Source organism: Panthera pardus, unplaced genomic scaffold (assembly GCF_024362965.1).
Source record: "Panthera pardus isolate Hobbes unplaced genomic scaffold, ASM2436296v1 HiC_scaffold_12, whole genome shotgun sequence".
NCBI lineage: Eukaryota > Metazoa > Chordata > Mammalia > Carnivora > Felidae > Panthera > Panthera pardus.
This window is the reverse complement of record NW_026526677.1, coordinates 9,453,882-9,471,794: the sequence shown is the minus strand read 5'-3', so window position 1 is coordinate 9,471,794 and position 17,913 is coordinate 9,453,882. Positions and strand designations below refer to the sequence as shown.

The window sequence follows — 17,913 nt, the reverse complement described above, 5'->3', positions numbered from 1 at the left end:
CCCCCACCGTCTTCAGGTCAGTGTTTTTTTTAAAGAGCCAAGTCCTTCCCACCTCAGGACCTTTGTACAGGCCACACAGCATCAACCGCTCAAAAGTATTGTTGATTTAGAAAGTCTCCCCAGAACAAAATGGGCAAAGACTAGAGTTTGTCATAAAGATGTGTCCCGCGTGCATGTAAAAAAAAAAAAAAAACAAACAAACCTCGAAACCCCCCTGTTCCTTGGCAATGGGTCCCCAGCCAGGCCACGCCATCCGCAGCCACTGAATGAAAGCAGAGGACGTGCAGAGGGGAGGCGGGAATAAAAAAGGCATCGGCAGAGGGCAAGGAAGGAGACAGCTAAAGAGAGAGAAGCCTCTGCAGGCGGAATTTTCCGTCTAGCTGCGCGGGTCTGTGAGGACGCGCCTTCCGCAGCCTCAGCGCCCTGTGCTGCCGCGGCCACTAGGGGGCGGTGTCGGCCAAGGTGTCCGCGAACGGACGCGGTGGGTCGGTCCTGGGGCTCCGACGCCCTGCGCAGCACAGCTGGGTGCGCTCCGCGGGACAGTTGATGAAACACAGTTCCTTCCTGGGGATCTTTTATCGTCTGTATGATTGCTTTAATTTGATTTCTGAGATCTTTTTTTTTTTAATCCGAATTCTGAGAAAACACAGGGACAGTCGTACAAACAAAAGTGCCTCTCGCTGAAGGCTGCCGGTGATGCGTCAACCCTTTTGGAATTAGGAATAATTCCATTCCCAGACGATCCCAACGGCGAGCCCAGCTGAATCGACAGACCGAGAGGACCGAGGGGCGCTGGTAGAGCTGACCTTTAACCTCCATCGGCCCCATTTTTAAAGTCTGGAAGCAGAAACGCAACCTCGTAATTATCTTTATAGATTGCTTACTTGCTGGGGGCAGTTTTGCAATTAGTCTTCACACAACCCGGATTCCAGAGCCCAGGCCCCAACCGTTGCTCTACAGAGAATGCGATTCCAGACGCAGGAATCTCCTGAGCCAATAAATGAGATTGATGAGCACTGTCCCCGCACCCCCACGCAGGTACAAGCACACCACGCCCCACCCTTCATTGTCCACCACAAAGGCGGGACTTCCTGATGGTAAAAATTCCAGAGCAGGTCATGAGGATTGGCAATTTCAAACGAGATTGTTGGCCGAAGGTGGGACCTTGGTGGGGGGCCTCCTGGCTCTCTCCCACCTCCTCCGCTCCCTCACTGCTGGGCCAGGGTTCTTCTGTATCCGGGTCATTAACTCACATACCTTTGCCTCCCATGAGCCATCCACCTAGGTGAGTATTGTTCAAACGGATAAGGATCCAGGGCCAAACAAGGTTCAGAATTTTAATGACTTCTTCACAGCAAGGGAAGTATTTACCCAGGGCAAATTCAACACAGGTATCTGGAGATAAAAGCAAGTACAATTATAACGTAGAGAGTGTCCGCCTCAAGGGGGCTGGAGATGTAGGGGATCCACAAGCATTGTGAGCAGTGGACACAGAAAGGCGCCTTCGGTTTTAAAAGAACAGAATGCGGGGCGCCTGGGTGGCTCAGTCGGTTAAGCGTCCGACTTCAGCTCAGGTCACGATCTCACGGTTCATGGGTTCAAGCCCCGCGTCGGGCTCTGTGCTGACAGCTCAGAGCCTGGAGCCTGCTTCGGATTCTGTGTCTCCCTCTCTCTCTGCCCCTGCCCTGCTTGTGCTCTCTCTCCCTCTCAAAAATAAATAAACATTAAAAAAAAAAAAAACAGAATGGAAGATGAACTGATCCAAACCACAGAAAGAGCACGTATCTGTGGGATGCCTGTTGCCAGAAAGCAGAAGGTAATTAGAGGACTGGAGGAGTGTTCATTGGGTTCTTTTCTGTCTGCATATGCTCACCCGTAAGTTATAGCACAGGTCCAGGAACTATGACCAACGGCCCACATTCAAGACTCGGCCTATTCTTGAATGGACCTCAAGCTAAGAATGGCTCCTGCATTTGAAGAAGGAAGAGGACAGGAGGAGAAAGGGGTTGTCCATCACTGTATCACATAAATATATAATTCTATAATCGGCTCTTTTCACTACGAAGACGCCAAACTAAAACACAGAGAGGCCAGTGTTTGAACATAAGCTTCCTGCATTCGAGAAGCGTTACACACACTATGTAAAGACAAAGAAAAAACTTAAAAATGCATCTCAACAAAGCAAAATAAAAAAAATATCTGTATCTATATTATCTGTTCTTAGCACTGCATTAGTTTTGGTGTTCATGCCTCTGAGAAGCCTAGGGAAAGACCACACTTATTTTTTTCTTTTTAATTTTTTTTTAATGTTTATTTATTTTTGGAAGAGAGACAGTGAGAGAGTGTGAGCAGGGGAGAGGCAGCGAGAGAGAGAGAGAGAGAGAGAGAGAGAGAGGGAGACACAGAATCCAAAGCAGGCTGCAGGCTCCAAGCTGGCAGCACAGAGCCCGATGCAGGGCTTGAACCCACAAACCATGAGATCATGACCTGAGCCAAAGTCCGCTACTTAACTGACTGAGCCACCCAGGCGCCCCAAGACCATACTTCTTGATCACGTTGTCAACTGAAGTGTGAATCTGGGTGAAAATGGTCTTTGAAAGACAGTCTTGGGGAGCCTGGGTGGCTCAGCTGATTAAACATCCGGCTCTTGATCTCAGCTCAGGTCATGATCTCACCGTTTGTGAGATGAAGTCCCGCATCGATCCCACATCTGGCAGTGCGGAACCTGCTTGGGATCCTCTCTCCCTCTCTCTCTGCTCCTCCCCTGCTCATATTCTTTCTGTCTCTCTTTCTCAAAATAAATAAACATTAAAAAGAAAAAAGAGGAGAAAAGACAAACACCCTGTCGCCCGCACAATCTGAAAACAAAGGAACAATTACTCTGGAAGAAAAGAGGAGCGGTAATTAACAAACCCCAGGGTCCGGTCACACTGTAAAACCCGAGGGCTCGCCCTTATCCTAGGTCGATGTATACCCTGAACTGACAGATGGACAGGAAGACTGAAGTGTTCACCCTCAACACATGAGAGAGTTGAGGTTAGCCTGGCAGAAAAATCTATAAATGACTCACAAGGCAGGAAAGAGGAAGCAAAACCAGCTCTCGTCGACTTGATCAAGATGATGTGGATAAAATTCTGTCTAGTTTACGGCTGATGCAAGGCATGCTGTTGGTGAAGGCCAGGGATCGGTGGGTAGTAATTCACCGTAAGGCGGTTGCCACTGAAAATGGCTTCAGCTAGACGATAAAACAAATAACGCGTTCTGAAACGTGTAATTAGGGAATGACCCTCCCAAGCACGTACAGAACACACTGACGGGCACATGGGACAATGTGAGGATGAGTCATCGGGAGGAAGCCACCCAACATATTTCCATGGGCCAACTAAAATGATAAAACTGCAGGACGTGCAAAAAAAAAAAACAAAAACAAAAATCGGAAAACAGATTCAACTCAACACATGCAGCCGCCATTGTCGGGGTTTGGAACTCAGATTTGTTCCCCACCCAGTGAACAGATTCCTAGCCTATCACGGAAGTCTAGTTAACTCATAAAATATCTCAGGTTGTGAGACCTTGGAGCCTGCTTCGGATTCCGTGTCTCCCTCTCTCTGCCCCTCCCCTGCTCGGGCTCTCCCAAACATAAATAAATATTTTTAAAAGTTTGTTATCTCATAGGTCGAGGGATCAGAAGTCCAAAAAGGTTTCACTGTGCGAAACATCAAGGCGGCAACGGGCTGTGTTCCTTCCGAAGACTCTAGGGCAGGATCGGTTCCTTGCTTTCCCCCTTTATCCAGAGGCTGCCTTCACTCCTAGGCCTGGGGTCCTTCCCTCCCCTTCAAACCCAGCAGTACAGCCTCTCCGATGCTCTCTCTGGCTCCAGTCTCCTCCTCTGCCTCCCTCTGCCACCATCCTGGTGGTTGCACTGGGCCCACCCTGTCATCCAGGCCGTTCTCCCCGTCTTACTGTCATCTGATCAGTAGTCCTCATCCCCCGTGCAACCTTCACTCCCCTCTGCCGTGTAACCTAACATATTCACACGTTCTGGGGACTCGGACGTGGGCATCTTTGGAAATCGTTATTCGGCCCCCAAAGAGTCTCTAAGATTTCAGTCTTGCCCCTTCCACAACATTCTCTTCAGGACCGTCAGTGAACGGAAATGCCATGCTTTTGTTTAAAATCCTTCTCTGCTACCGGTCACCTGTGGGATAAAGCCCAGACTCCTCACCAGGCCCGGGGGGCCCTCCTTGGAGACTGGTGCTGCCCGTGGCTCTGACCTCAAGTCCCGCTGCTTCCCCCTTCTACACTGGGGGTGCGGCAACAGACCAGGCCTGGAAATAAGGCGGCCCTTCCAGTCAGGCTGGCAGATTCACACACAGTGGCTGCGGAGGGACCAAGAGATTGTCTCTAACCACGAGAAAAGATTCTGCCACATCCTGTACTCCACCAAGGTGATGAGGGAGTCACGTGAGGGGGCAGGGCTAGAATGTGGGTGTCGTCTAGGACGTGCAAACCTAACCCGAGGTACTGTGCCCCGCTGGGTGAACAGAAAGGGCTGGCGTGCCAAAGAGGAGGGATAGGCAACGGAGCCAGAGAGACAGGTGGGTCCTGAGCAGGAAGAAGGGGCAACGGAGGAATATTCCGGCTTCTGCCGGCGACGAGCTTTGACTGGGTCACGGTCCCTTCGGCCGGGCCCTTCGTACACTCTCTGCTCACCACCCAGCCTTTGTAACTTGTCCACAGGGGGGAGAATATGCTTGTCTAGTCTACTAGACCTTTCTCCCAGCAAATTAATGAATATGCCTCTGGTTGCAGCTGTGGGTCGGGAGGCTGAGGGTGCAGCCTCTTCTGAGAGACGGGACCCTTTTCGTGTTGTCCCCTCAAACAGGTTCTAAGGCCACAAAGCCATGAGAAAGACCCAGGTTCCCCTCCTCATCTGTTCCCCGGCCAGCCTCTAGGGTGTGATGGATGGAAGACAGACAAATGGAAGGAAGGGAGAGCAAAAGGGGAATCGGATGCCGCCAGCCCAGAACAGAGGACCTTCCTGGCGGGCAGACCTCCTTCCTCAGGGGGCACTTACCTGCGTTACTGCGTTCCTGTTTCTATCTGAAACAGGCAACCCACTCCACACTGTTCACATCTCCACACCTTTGCAGGCAGTTCTCACTGACCGAAGTCACCTCTTCCTCTCCCCCAAAGCCACCTGCAGACCCACACTCCTCCCTTCATGACCTAGGCAATATCTGAGCCATAGGATACTTAAATTCCAGTTTAACTGGGCATCCTGTATTTTTATCTGTTACATCTAGCACATGTACACTTCCTTCAAGACTCAGCTCTTGGGGGGTGCCTGGGTGGCCCAGTCGGTTAAGCGTCCAACTTGGGCTCAGGTCATGATCTCACGATTCGTGGGTTCTAGCCCCCTGTCGGGATCTGTGCTGACAGCTCAGAGCCTGAAGCCTGCTTGGGACTCTGTGTCTCCCTCTCTGCCCCTCCTCCACTCACACTCTGCCTGCCTCTCTCTCTCTCTCTCTCTCTCTCTCTCTCGCTCTTGCTCTCTCAATCTCTCAAAAATAAATAAACGTTAAAAAAATTAAAAACAAAAACAAAAAAGAGGGGCACCTGGGTGGTTCCGTCAGTTGAGCATCCGACTTTGACTCAGGTCACGATCTCACGGTCCGTGAGTTCGAGCCCCGCGTCGGGCTCTGTGCTGACAGCTCAGAGCCCGGAGCCTGCTTCCGATTCTGTGTCTCCCTCTCTCTCTGCCCCTCCCCAATTCGTGCTCTCTCTCCGTCTCAAAAATAAACATTAAAAAATAAAAAAAATAAAAAAGACTCACTTTTGGACTCTTCCCACCCTGCCCCTGATGCTCCCAGGCCCAGGGGCTCTCTCCGCCACCGTCACATCTCATCTAGACTCTGTCATACGCATATCGCACTAGAGCACGTTCCCTTGTATCTGCTTTCCTCTCTGCAACATGAGCCCCAGGAGGGCATGATCCAAATGTGTGTTCTCTTGCCAGGCATGGACGAAATGAGAAAACCCAGGTAAATAAAAGGGAAATAAATTCACTCAAATAGGAATCTGCATCCTGTAATCCAGTATAGCGGGGCCCTACTTTTGAGCCTCTAGTGAAACAGTTGAAACGAATGTGGAAGCGGAGACAGTAGGTGAAGCACGTTATAGGCGGAGAGACCCTTTTTATCCCCACCTCTCTTCTTCCAGGTGGGACCACATCAGTAACCAAGTGGTCCCTGAGAGATAACCCTGATTCCCAAAGAAGGTCTGCCATCACTCTTTGGCCAACCCGTTGGAAGAATGCACACGTTCGTGGGCAGCCAGCTCTAACCAAAGTCTATGCATCCCAAAAAGTTTGAGATTCATTGTTTCCCCTTGCTCCCATCTTTCTTGCTTCCAGCAGAGATGAGGTCAGCTTATGGAACTGGAATCTCTCTAAACCACAAATCTATCCGAAATGGATTCATTTCACACGTGATGGAATTTCAAGACCTGATTATTTTGCAGTTATATCAATGTTGATAAATGTCAACTATTAACCAGATAACCAAAAATATTAGTTTTTGAGTTTTTTTTTTTAACACTTATTTATTGCTGAGAGAGAGAGTGTGAGCAGGGAAGGGGCACAGAATGCGGAGCGGGCTCCAGGCTCTGAGCTGTTAGCACAGAGCCCGACGTGGGGCTTGAACCCACGAACCGTGAGATCGTGACCTGAGCCAAAGTCGGACACTCAACCAACCAAGCCACCCAGGTGCCCCCCAAAAATTACCTTTTGACGTCTCACACCTAGAACAAGAATTTCTGTATGTAGTCCCATAACTGGAAAGTTTGAAAAATCATATGTGTAAAGAAATGTATTGACTGACATGTTAAGAATAGCGTTTTTTATTTTTGTAGATCAATAGAGTAGAATGAGAAAGGAGGGAGAGGGGGAGAGGAGAAAGAAGAGGAAGGAGAGAATGCGCTGGGGGGTTCTCGCTAGCTGCCCATCATTTAGAGGCGGAAGTCGTGCACTGACTCTGAAAATTGACAAAAAGTAACCAGAAAGCCGTCTGCCTGCGGCCAATTCTCTGGGTGATTTTTAACAAGGCCAGAGAAGGGAGTAGTGAAATCCATCAACACTGACCCAACGGAGATGCTCGATAGATGTTTATTGAGTGAATGAGTAAAAGACAAAGCCCCCGGAGCCCCGTAGTCGCCAAAGCCCACCCTGGTTACGAATGGAGAAGCACCCGATCCCCTTAAAAGTGAAGAAAGCACCAAGTGAAACTTGTGTAACAGCCCCGCGTCCAGAACTGGCTGGGGCTCTGAGAGCCACCTCGTGGAAGGTATTCCTTTAAGTGCAGGTGTTTGTTTCCTTTGGCACGGCAATATGTAATTTCCCATTTTTAGAACAATGCTCCAAAGAACAGTCACCAAAACAACTTTCAGAGGGGGCGGTTTTCTTCCTGGCCACTGCTACAGCCCTGTAAAACAACAATAACCAAGGGATATTTATTCCAAACACGGTTTGCGTCTCTCCATAAAATCAGGAGGCCGTTCCTTAGCTTTGCACAGGCGGCCGAAAGACCCTTCCGACCCCTCGGCAGAGCATCCAGCCAAACTCTTGTGTCTCTGGGAGGGGGAGACTGGGAAACGGTTCTGCTGTTGGCGCAGTTTTGGTCTTGACACACCTCCCTCCGTGTGGTTCCCAGGCGGCGAGGGTGGAAAGGAAGTTTGTAGAAAGGCTGTGTCCGTTCTTTGGGTGTCCCGTACTAAGCCTGAACCCGGAAGAGGGCAGTGTGTTCTTGGGGACGTGCAAATAGCAGACTTTGAAGGTGAGGGCCCGGGAAGGGATGAGATGCATCCCCCCCCCCCCCCCCCCGGTGGTGGAACCGTTGAGAAATCCCTTTCATTGGCATCCCCGCCCCGACCTTCTCTCTGCTTCATATACTCAAGAAACTGGCTCCAAGACTTCAGGAGTCCATCCCCGCTCCTCCCCATCTGCTTACCCTTTCATTTCCATCCCGCTGCTTCTGCCCAGATCACATATAACTCCTTCCCACCTGAACCTGCATGTTTCCCCTCCTCCATGGCCTCCTGGCCCAGGTCACGTTGACCTCTCCTGTGGGTCTACACATCCTGGCTTCATCTTGTACCTTCCCTGCTCAGCAATGGTCAGCGACTCCTCTTCCTGTAGAAAACGTCTGGGTTCCCTGGCAGTGGGGGAATCTCACCTGAGCCAGTCTTCCTTTCCAACCTTATCTTCCACTAGATCCTCCATAAATCTTAGGCATCATCTCAGAATGGCCTGCTCACCATTCCCAGACTCCACCTTTGCCCTCCGGTACCACCTCCCTCCCCCAACCCCCAAATTTGAATGACCTTCCTGGTCCTCTCTCTGTGACAAAAATCTTACCCATTGCTGACAGTCCCACCAGCTTTAACACCTCTCTCTGCCCAGTCCAGCTGAAAATGACCTCCCTCCCCCACACCTTACTGAAGCACTGAGACTCCGCTCCATCCACAAAATGGCTCTACTTTGCGGAGATAACATTAGCGTAACTTTTTTTCAAACGTGTGCTAAATCGTTTCGAGGAGAAAGGTGCTGAGCCTCTTTAAGAGACCTAGGTAGAATCAGTTCAGTGTCGGCTCTGCCATTGCTACCCAGTCCTTTACTGGGCACTTGCTATGACCCAGGTGCTGAGCTGAGTGCTTCTTAGGTATGACCTCATTCAACCCTCGCGATGAAACTCTAAGGTAAGTACCACAGTCGCCTTTTTACAGACAAGGAAACAAAGGCTTTGAGAGTTAAATAACTTCCCGAGAGCCTCCCAATTTCAGAGGAGCAGGGATGGGGCCCAGGCTTGGCTCACGATATTCACTGCTGTGGCCAATGCTCAGTATTTCCTTCTCAGAGAACTTACAACCCAGAACAGTCAGGATGAACAGGTGAATGGGAAACCACAGGTCGTCTCCCAACTAGAACAAATTCATGGTAAGTTTCCCCATTCGATGTTTCGTTTTGTTTTGTTCTTTAGAGAGAGAGAGAGGGAACAAGCGTACGTGCACACAAGCAGGGGGGAGGGGCAGAGAGAGAAAAGGAAAGAGAGAATCTCAAGCAGGCCCCGGGCTCAGCCGGGAGCCCGACTCCAGGGCTCAACCCCACAACCGTGAGATCATGACCTGAGCCAAAATCAAGAGTTTGGACGCTCAACCGACGGAGCCACCCAGGTCGTCCTTTTCATTTTTTTAAAATCAATGTGACCATCATCACATTGTGATGGTGATAGTTTGTTTGGTCACCTGGATATACTATCTTATGAGTGTCTGTTAAGCCTCTTGCCCAATTTGTATGGGGTCATTGTCTTTTTCTTACTGATTTACAGTTGTTCTTTATATATCCTGAAAACAAATACTTGGCTGGATATATGTGTTACAGATTTCTTCTTCTGGGTCTGAGGCTCGCCTTTTCGTGGTTTTGTTTTTTTTTTTTAACGGTTTATTTATTTATTTTGAGAAAGAGAGCAAGAGAGAGAACACGGGTGGGGGGCGGGGGCAGAGAAAGAGGGAGAGAGAGAATCTTAAGCAGGCTCCATGCTCAGTCCGGAGCCGGACTCAGGGCTCGATGCCACGAACTGGGAGATCACGACCTGAGCCAAAGCCAAGAGTCGGATGCTGAACTGACTGAGCCACCCAGGCATCCTGCCTTTCCATGTTTTTAACTGTACTTCTTGACGAAGAGAGGTGGTAATTTTTCATAAAATGCTATCAATTTTCTTCTGTGGTTAGTGCTCTGGGTGTTCTGTTTTAGACATCTTTGCCCACCCCAAGGTCATGAAGACACCCTCTCTATGTTAATTTCTTTTACTCTCGCTTTCTAAGTATCTTCCCCTAGACTTGGAGACAACCAGTTGGCTGCTATTTCAATAAGGAGCACAGGTCGCCTGGAAAAACGCACCACGACTGGCTCACGTATCGTTACTCACAGGATAATGTCCACCTGTCTTCGGGCCATCTAGCCCGTTATCCTAAGGCCACCTTAGAGCATCCACAGACGCCATTACGCACTGACTGCATTGCTGTAATTCCAGAGGAGGCACCCCTAATGAGGGGAAGGGGCATCTTCCAAAATGACCTGGAAAGGAGAAGGCAGGCCATCTGTCCCCCCAACCCTGTTGACACTCTCCAGCCGGCAGCCTACTCCCACAACCCGAGCTGTGATCACTGTGCAACACATTCTTCCCATCCTAGCAACTCTCGCGGTCCCTCTTTATAAACCCTTCCCCTGAGCGTGTTCTTTTCTCCCCGGATTTGCCCTTTTATCATCATTTATTTGCCTAGCCACTTGCCATCTCTAGGGCACTTACTGTGACACCTTTGCTTTCTCCTCCCTTCGCCCCTTCCTCCCCTCACGCAGGCTTATCCCAGCCTCAGTGCCTTGGATTTGGGGGCTGGAAAAGCCTGTGCGGTGGGCCCATCCAGTATGCTGGAGGCTCTTTAGCTTCCTGGCTCTTCTGGTTCCTCCTGTTTCCTTCCCACCTTCCTTCTGTCAATCAAGAGGCCTGAGGGAACAGTGAGGGAGTGGGAGGCAAATCATAGCTTTTTCAAGCTTAAAGGAGCCTTAGATACGATCTAGTGCAACCCCCTCATTTTACAGATGAGGAAACGGATCCCAAGAGGGGAGGGAGAGGATGTGCCAGAGCCAAATATGTGGGGGAACAAAGCCAGGCCAAACAGGAAGTCCAAATTCCAGGGCTTGAGGCAGAATTTCCAGTCCCACCAGGGAACCTGGGACTGCTTCCCACAGCAACGTTCTCCCTCCAAGCCACACATCCCATTCCAGAAACAACCAGGGCTGCTCAGACAGAGCAGCAGACGCAGATCCGACAAGCCCCCAGCGTGTGCACACCAGCGGTCGTCCCTGAGAGTCCATTCCGGAGCCTCCAGGGGACACAGACGACCACCCATCCCAACAGGGGAGTTTCGCGATGACTAATGCCATGACCACATCTTCGTTTTAATTCTCTAATCATGAGGGAACTGATGGGCATCCCGCCTGGCCGCACCTGTTCCAACGGGGGAGTTGGAGAGCAAGAGAGATGGGTGGAGAGTGGGAGGGGCCTGGAGATCATGTCTGTCCCCGCCCCTGTCACCAAGCCTGCGGCCGAGGGGACCCCCCCACCCAGGGCAGCCCCCAGCTGGGATCTCCCAAGTCATGGCGGCTGTTAGCACTTAACTGAGCGCTTACTATGCACTAGGCACTGTTCACACCACCTTAGATGAATTCAGTCCAACCTCGCCCAGCCTCTGAAGGAGACCCTGCGTTTCCCCCACGTTGAAGATGCTGACACGTTGCCGGGGGGCCTCTGGTCGAGGAGCAGGGATGCCTTCCCGAAACGTCTTTGATGGGGTCACCAGTCGGCACGAATCACCTCACTCGTTACATCTTGCCAACGTCAAGCTCACCCCCAACATCACCACCAGACACCCACGGAGACCACCAGGAACATACACAAAGCCCAAGATTTTAGCAGCTCCGTGATGAATATTTGCATTTTCACCGTGACGAACTTGTGTCGACAATTACTAGACATTTTGTGGGATTTCATTTATGGTAGTGACCATAATTAAAAAGATTTCTTTTTAATTAAATGTGAGGATTTTTTTTTTTTTTTTAATACATCTACTTCAAGAGGATGATGAAATGAACAGGGCACGGAGGGCATGTGGATGTGCAGCGAGGGTGACGGTGGCACCGGATGGACTTAAGCGTGGGCGACCCACCCGGTCTGGTCCCAGCTCAGAGGCGACCTCGCTGCTAGAGCCCTTGTGCCTCCGATTCCCACCTGCCGCCCCCACAGCACCTCCCGCAGCGAAGCCCTGCGGATCGGGAGAACGTAGTCAGCCCTCCGGCCTCCTCTGGCCCCATTCCACATGAAGGCCACTCAATTCTGGGTTCTCTCCACTTTCCGGAGAAACCCGGTGAGGCCGATAAACGTACTGAGACCCACAAACAAGAGGCCAAGTATGAAGACAGAAAGGAATGAGGAAACCCCGCCCTTTCTTTGGACCCAGTCCTGGGTCTTCTGCCTCCACAAAATTTGCAAATCACTGGCTGGTGGGGGGGCAGGGAATGTCCGCCCAGGACCCTCTGCTGAGGATCCCTCCCAGGCGCCGGGCTGTGAGCTGGCCCTGGCCAGGGCAATGCTGTCAAGGACCCAACACCACCCCCTCCTGCTGGGGTACATGGCCCAGCCTGTTGGCCCCGGAAGGTGATACAGGGAGGACTGTCCTTCCTTGGCAAATAGGGACAGTTTAAAAACAATACTCATAAATGAGATGGGGTGGGGGGGGGGTGTCTAGGGGAGGGCAGAGGACTCGCTCAAAGCCCCAGGGATCTAACAGCAAACCAGAGGCTGGGATTCGCCATCCCCAGCACTCTCAGAGGACAGGAGTCAAAGGCCCTCTGCCCTTGGAGTGCCCGCCATCGCATTCTCTTGGGCGCCGCCTCCCCCACAGCAGGGCGGGTGCCTGGCCAAGGAAGCCGGAGCCTTGTTCAGGGCATTGTTCTCCGTCAGAAGAGGATCTCGAAAGCAGAAGGAAATTAGAAACAACCACACAATGAATACCAGATTCTCCTTTCTCCTGGCTTTGGCTGCCAGGAGAGTAAGCAGGGCTGGGCCGACAGCACACCCCACCCAGCAGTTGCTGGCCCTCCAGGACGTCCAGGCCGCGGGGAAAGGCAGGGCTTGGAGGCTGCACTGGTTCTCCACTGATTCCCACCAGGTCCGTGTTCTTTCTCCAGCTAGATGCTGATTCCTAGACACAGAGCCGCCCTCTGGGCCTTCCTTTCCCACGAGGCACAGCCGACAAGCTACGGGCACTCTGTGTTTGTCGGTTGACTAACTGATACCATCTGGGCGCTTTCCTAGACGTTTTACAGGTGTAGACTCATGGAACCCCCACAGCCACCCCACGAGGGAGACGCCACCGCTAGTCACGTTTTAGTCGTGACGAAGGGGGGGTCCAGGCGACCGAGCGCCGGGCCGGACTGATCTGACTGGGGCAGTTTTGACGGGACTAAAATGATCCCGCTCCGCGCTTCTTACGAACATCAGCCTCCCCTACGACACCGTGAGACACGCGCAGAGCCCTCCTGGAGTCACCCCCACGTGTCAGATAAAAAGAGTGACCCGAGAGACGATGTGTCCCCTTCAGAACTTGCACCCCGAGACACAGGACACCATGGGGACGGACGCTAACGCGCTGTCGGAGGGGAGACACGCAGAGCCGATGTCAATCTTACCAACTTAGCATCTGAATGTTCCCGCTGAGATTTTTTTCTTAAAAATGCACTTTTTTTCTCCCCCCTGTTGGGGCTATTCTTCATTTTAACATAATGTTGTGTTTTATGCCGCCTACGTAAGTAGGCACCAGCTTCAAATGTTGTGGAATATTGAGCTCATATATCTAGTCAAACTTCTGCTTGCTTTTTGCTGCCTCCATGGCTACCATGAGGATAAATAGAGGAGAAAGGTTTGGCTCTCAATCGTCCTAGCTGGGCCCTCTGCCATCATTCCCAAAAACAAAGGGGAAAAGATGCCAGCAGTGAGGGACCAGGGTGAGTGGTGAAAGAAAACACCGTCCTGTTCCAACGGGTACTGAGCAGAGTCAAAACTCCCCAGCGAGGGCTGGTGGAGGGGGCAGGAAGGCATTCCCCTAATTCCCTGTAAGGAGCATGCGCGTTGTAAACCTGCGGGCAGAGGAGGGAGAAGACGAGCTGTCACCCTCCAACCCTCTGCAGATGGGGTTGCAGGCTTGGAGGACACCAGTGAACCCCAGCTTGTAAGTGGTCCGCCTGGACCTGGGACCCAAGCCCTCTGTGCCCTACTCCGTGTGCCCCACCCCCTCCACCCTGCTGCCCATCCGCTGAAGGATCTGGAAGCTCTGCGTGGTCTGTTAAGTGACCCGCAGTCTCTGGACGGCATGATGGAATGACCACTCCCCTGACCGTGTGCTGTGAGGCTGTCTGAACAAGAAAACCCAAGGATCAGCCTTTGTCCTTGGACTTCCCAGTGGAGGACCACACAAATGGATCGGGTTTTGGGGGTGGAGGTTGTTTCTGTTTTTGTTTTTGTTTAGTCTGTTATGTCCGATTGTCAAAATAAAAGTGCTGGAAAGGTCAAGTTCACAGGTTCATTCTCTAAATGAACCCGTTGTCCCACAAAGGAGAGTGAAGGGAATCTTCATCCCTCCTGGGCATCTTCACCATCCTGCCACCCTTCTCCCATCTCAGAAGGCCTCTGAGTCTCCAGAAAAGCCTCTCTGCTCTGCCCAGTAACAGCTACCGCCTCCTGTGCACTTGACCCCATCCCTGTGCCTCTTTCGGGGACAAGGGAATCAACTACGCCATCTTGCTTCCCCCTCTCTCCCACTGGCTTCCTTGGCTCGTCCAATAAACATCTTCAAGTTTGCCCCAAACTGGGAAAACCTCGTTGTGTTTGCCTCCCGTGGCCAGAGACCGTCCCATCCCTCCTCTTACCTTGAACACCAAACTTCCCGGTGGTCTACCTTGCTCTCTGCAACTTCTCCCGCTAATTCCTAAGCCCCCACAGAGGGCAGCCCAAACCAGTGGGAGATGCTCTCTCAAGGGCCACACATAGTCTTTAAGCATCAACTCCAGCAGCCACTGCTCAATACCCATCCTATCTGACCTCCCTGCATCAGTTACACCAACAGAAAAAAACCCCTCCTTGTGAAATGTGCTTAGGGCAAGCGCTTTGCATTGTTTTCTCAAAAGCCATTCCCCTTCTCCTTAGCTGGCACGAGCCCAACTTTGTTCAAGGACAGGAAAGAGATTCTTTTATTTCAGCAAGATGGGCACCGGCCCTGGTCCAAGGGCAGGCAGGCCTGCGTCCTTTCTGACCAGTGGAATATAGAGGGACGTCGGTTGGGATCTTCTGGGGACAGCCCCTCCGCCACCCCCACCCCCCACCAATAAGAGAGAGACATGTACAACAATAAGACAGAAGATGTCTGTCCCATGCTGCTCCTTGTTTCCTGTCTTTGAACTCAGCTGTGTGAGGATGTGATGTTGGAGGCTGACGGAAGGCCAGGAACACCTCAGCAACACCGACCCAGAGCTTGGCCGCTGAACATTCCGACCGTGAAAAAGTTCATCTGTGTCTATACCACTGGACACGTTTGCCGTTACCTGCAGCCAAAAGCATCCCCAGCCGAGCTGTCACTCTTTTCTTGGTTATTGACGTTTCCCTCCTGGCTCTCATTCTCAAGTCTCCTTGACTCCTTGGCAGGCACTCTGCCCACCCCTTGAATATCCCTGTCCTCCATATCCATGGAGGGCCATGCTCCTGGGTGGGTGTGCCCTCTTCATCTACCTGTTGGCTAACTCCACAAATACCCACTGGCAACTTCTATGTGCGTGGCTGGCCTCCTAGATTTGACACTCTAGCAGGGGACACAATGAACAAATAGAAAGTTACAAGTTATGGGGGTGCCTGGGCGGCTCGGTCGGTTGAGTGCCTGACTCTTGATTTCAGCTCAGGTCATGATCTCACGGTTCGTGAGTTTGAGCCCTGTATCGGGCTCCATGCTGACAGCTCAGAACCTGTTTGGGGTTCTCTCTCTCTCTCTCTCTCTCTAAGTTTATTTATTTCATGGAATTTGTGTTCCTTAAAGATCACTGAGGCTGGAATTTGGAGCCAGAGTGGAAGGGGGGAGGCAGTGTGGACTCGCAGTCACCCCGTTGAGAGATGGGGGTGGCCTGGAGATGGAGCCAGTGCAGATGGAGAGAGGGGACGTAGCAGAAAGCCTCAGAGAAGCAGTCGTGGCACGATCCCAGGTGGGAACGGGGTCACCCGGACCTGAGCTGGAGAGGCACCCGCGACAGAGAGAACGAGATGCCCAGGTCGGTGACCACAGCAACGGGGGTGGGTGCAGGCAGACTGCGGCCTTGAACCCCGGTCAGCACCCTGCTCTGGAAGGAGTGGCTTTATTAGCTCAGTTTACTCACGCCAGCCCATGTGGTTTCCAACCCAAAGGTACCACCCAGCACCTGGCATGCCCGCGGCCACTCTCTGCAACAGATAATAGCAACAATAACAAAAACAAGAGTGACCAACGTTTCCTGAGCACTTACAACATGCCAGGCACTGTGGCAAGTGCCAACCATCCTCCCCAAGTTACGAAGACAACTCTGTGCGGGAGGTATTATAGATGAGGACTCCGAGGTTCAAGAAGGTTGAGGAGCAGTTAATAGCAAGGCCTTTGGTGTTGGATAGACATGGGTTTGTCTGCTGCTACGTGACTGGGCTTTGTGGACCTTCCCAGCCTCGTCTGCAAAGGGGGCTTAAACGAGAGAATTTGGCAAAGCACTTAGCTAATGCCTATCCCAAGACAGTGCTCAATACCGATCGTTGTGATGGCTGTTGTAATTATAAGAAAACCAAAAGCCAGCTCCTGTCATTTCCCCGTATTAACACCTCCAGTGGCTCCCCCCTCCCCAAAGATTAGGACTCCCTGGCCCACCCACGCCACCCACTCCTCCCAACTGGGGCCACCCATTTCCTGAAGGCCACCCATTTCCTGAAGGCACCTTGCTGTCCGCACGAGCAGAGCACCCTCCTCGCCCTTGTCCACCAGGGAGGAGACCGGAAGTTGTCAGCAGAGAGGCCCAGAACCGCCAGCCAGCCCTAGCTAGGCTCCCTGGACTTACAGACCGGGACATCTCTCCCCTATTTGCATTCCGGGCACTTAGCGCAGCAGCGGCCACCCGGCGACACTGACTGAAGTAAATATCAAAAGCTCATCACATTTCCAAAAAGCAGTCATGGGGAAGGTTGGTGGAGAGGTCAGTTCGGATTCCAGGAAGAGCCAACGTCTCAGCCAGCCCTTCTAGCTGTGGGCCAGCGCTACCACCTCCATGTTCTAAGGACGGGTCTCAACCCATCTCTCCTCCACCGAAACTCAGAACAATCCTGGAGGCGAGACAATCCTGGGGGCGAGACTTCGGTTTAAATAACTTGCGTGGTTTGGGGAACACAGCCCAGGGCAAAATGTCGGGTCAGAGAAAGGTTGTTCTCTGGTCCACTGTCTCTTCCAGGGCCCTCCACAGCCCCAGACCCTCACCCTGGGCCCACCCCAGGTCCTTGCCCAGCCAACCACCTGGCAGGACAGTTGCTAGATGGCTTAGAACAATTGCTTATTTATAAGACTCTCTAGGGGATGCCTGGCTGGCTCAGTTGGGGGCCTGTACAGCTTTTGATCTCAGGGTTGTGAGTTCCAGCCCCACGTTGGGTGTAGAGATTACTTAAAAATAAAATCTTAAAAAAAAATAAATAAGGCTCTAGGGGCACCTGGGTGGTTCAGTCGGTTAAGCATCTAACTTCAGCTCAGGTCATGATCTCGAGGTTCCTGAGTTCGAGCCCCAAGTCAGGGTCTGTACTAACAGGTACAGAGCCTGCTTGGGATTCTCTCTCTCCCTCTCTCTCTCTGTTCCCCCCTCACAACTTGAGCTCTCTCTCTCTCTCTCTCAAAATAAAGAATAAAGAATAAAGAATAAATAAACTTAAAAAAAAATAAGGCTCTCTAGAAGACTAAAAGCCTTTAGTCTCAAAAATAATAATAATAATCACCTCATAGGATGGCTGTGGGCAGATCGCAAATCCCACCCCAAAGAGAGTAAGAACAGTAACAGATAACATTTCTTCCTACTTGCCCAGTATTTCACATTTATAATCTCATCTCTCTTTTTTTAAGTTTATTGATTTATTTGGAGAGAGAGAGAAAGTGTGCATGCACACGCAAGATGGGGAGAGGCAGAGACAGAGAGAGGATCCCAAGTAGGCTCCACGCTGTCAGCACAGAGCCTGACGTGGGGCTAGGACTCAGGAACTG

At 51.6% G+C, this 17,913-nt stretch overlaps 1 long non-coding RNA gene across 2 annotated transcripts in view; it reads right to left on the bottom strand.

The window, feature by feature from the left end:
• Window positions 1-7,149: 7,149 nt before the first annotated feature.
• Window positions 7,150-17,913, bottom strand: part of LOC109246580 (uncharacterized) — a 32,647-nt gene continuing 21,883 nt past the window's right edge. For both annotated transcript variants that reach the window (XR_002071409.2, XR_008421113.1), the window contains exon 4: window positions 7,150-7,481. This is a non-coding gene — a long non-coding RNA (uncharacterized LOC109246580). The remainder of the gene's footprint in view (window positions 7,482-17,913) is intronic.